Genomic DNA, 2,500 nt, shown 5'->3' on the forward strand with positions numbered 1-2,500 from the left:
GTTTATTTCATAAGTTGGCCCCCAAAAATGAGTCTTCATTTTGCTAGAATTCGATATGGACTGAGCGTGCTTCGGCTGGTTCTAAAGTGTTGCATTAATACATTCTAAAAGGATATTGACATGAGGATGGCAAACACCTTGAATTTTTTGACAAGCCCAATTTGTAATTTCATAAGCCCCAAGAAGTGCGGTATCTCGGTTGAATGCCATCACCGCCTCGTCCTTGTCCCATTGTGCTTTTATGTCATGGACTTCTGATGTTATCCTGAAGGAATCCTATTGACATAGTCAATATTCCTTCCATTCCTGTATAGATATCATCTTTATTTGGCGGTTAAAGTAGGTTTTTCCAATCACAGACACACTGGCCACGTTTGAATATGATCTTTGGGACATGTCGAGGAATTCTTCAATCTCATTCAAAGAATGATACACATTTAAGTCAGGTTCAAGTGAGCACCTTTGTTGTCGTTAACTTCCGCCTCGACCAAAGTGTCAATGTCGAGGAACTCGAATTTAAACATGGACTTGTCTGCCACTTTGGACATAAATCCATCCTTTTGAATGTCTGATAAATGGACCCAGGATGGTTGGTTCGTGGGGACCGAGAAAGTCGTGATTTGATCTCAAGGATCTCAATTTATCCTCGGCTGATTTGGTTAAAGGGACAATGTTAAGGGCGTATCCTTGACCACTTACGCTCAAGGATGAGACAAGACACAAGGCCAAACGTAAGAATATTCCTGGTCTCATGATGTTTAAAACCGGCCGATCTCTTCGACCGCAAAGGTCGCACTTGATTGGACGGAAAACAGAAACTTTGTGCTCTTTAAACAGTGCTTTTAAAGCAAACACATTCAAAGTGGAAATACATTAGAATGCGAGAGTAGTCAAACCTTCTTGGGTGCTATCTTCTAAGTGTTGTTGAAATTGTAAAAAAATATTATTGAGTAATCAGACCTGTGTCGATGACATTATAACATGTAATTGATTACCATTACAAATATATTCGTTTCACATGTAAGAAATTACACTTCCTTCTTTTTGAAACGTAATCAATTAAAAATCCAATTTCTTACATTGAACAATTCGAGGAATCGACGAGGACAGTTCAAGCGAATGAGTAAATCGATCAGCAAGACTAATTGAAGTAACGTGAACATGAAGCATAAATGTTTGGTATAAATAGTTTTTTTTAAGATGCATATTCATTTCTTTGGCGGATGGAACTGTCATCGAGATAGCTCAATTTCATCCTTTCAAATGTAATCAATTGCAATGAATCTGTTTCTCAATGTAATTAATTACATCTACTCTGTTTCTCAAGGGGACTAATTATTATTATCAATATATGAAAATGTAATCGCAATTACAATTACAACACATGTTTGTGAGTACCTCAAGGTCTCGTTTTTTTCGACAAAACGGTTCTGATTATGACACAGACAGTTTGATGAACCTTTCAATTTTCGTCCCAAGCGTCTGATTCGGTTTCTTTATTGCAATCACATGCAATCCTTAAATTCCAACGTGTAAAGAACACACTCAGTCTATTGAGAGTTGTGACGTTTTGAAATATCCATAAACGGAGTTTGAAAAGGAGCAACATGGCACAAGCAATATAAAGAGTCATGTCATCCCACTTTACACTGCAAAGGTTCTCAAACTATATTTTTGAGCATATGTCGATGATGCAGACTTGTGGGTAAGCACCACCCACATGGAGATGGATAGACTTGTTAACTCATTTATTTCTGACCAGTGCGTTGCTTTATATACATGACTAGAATTACATTGGTTGAGCACGAGCATGTGCTCAATCCACAACAACACGATTGAAGTCAAGGGCTATTTTGGACTAAACTAGAAATGCTTTGGTAGGGGTCCATTTAAGAATACCTTTCGTAACTTTTCAAGCCGCACATTTTTTGCGGATTTCCATATCACCACCGAGAATGTCTTTCCCAACAATTCAAGATGGAAAAGTGTTTTTTTTTGTTAAACTTTATATTCATACAATATATGGTCTTCTGAAGACGACTAACCATTGCATATGGGGCTGATTAGGGACTTTGGTTAAAAACTTGTCCAAGCCTGACTGAAATGGTTAGAAAAAATTCTATACCCCTGCTATGATCTGTGTCAATCACTGGCCCAATATTGATCAATCCACTAAGTCAAGAACTTCAAAAACAGTTTCGAGAGAGAAAAATCATTTTTGCATTGCCTTCCACAAATGTACCAATTTGAGTGTTTTCGTGGCTCGCAACTCGCAAAAAGATATGCGCAACCTCGATTCTCACACAATGCTGATGCTTCCTTTCAAATCTAAACCCACAGGGGGAATTTTAAAACTCATGCCTTGAAGTTTTTCCGTCTTGTTTACGTTCTCCTTAAATGCCTGTCAAATCCAGAATTTGACAGTTCTTTGAAACTCAGTTGAACAAGCCATATGTATGAACGTAAAAGCTGAAACTGGAATGACTAAATATCCTGTTTG

The sequence above is a fragment of the Tigriopus californicus genome, chromosome 3 (genome assembly GCF_007210705.1).
Source record: "Tigriopus californicus strain San Diego chromosome 3, Tcal_SD_v2.1, whole genome shotgun sequence".
Taxonomy (NCBI): Eukaryota; Metazoa; Arthropoda; class Copepoda; order Harpacticoida; family Harpacticidae; genus Tigriopus; species Tigriopus californicus.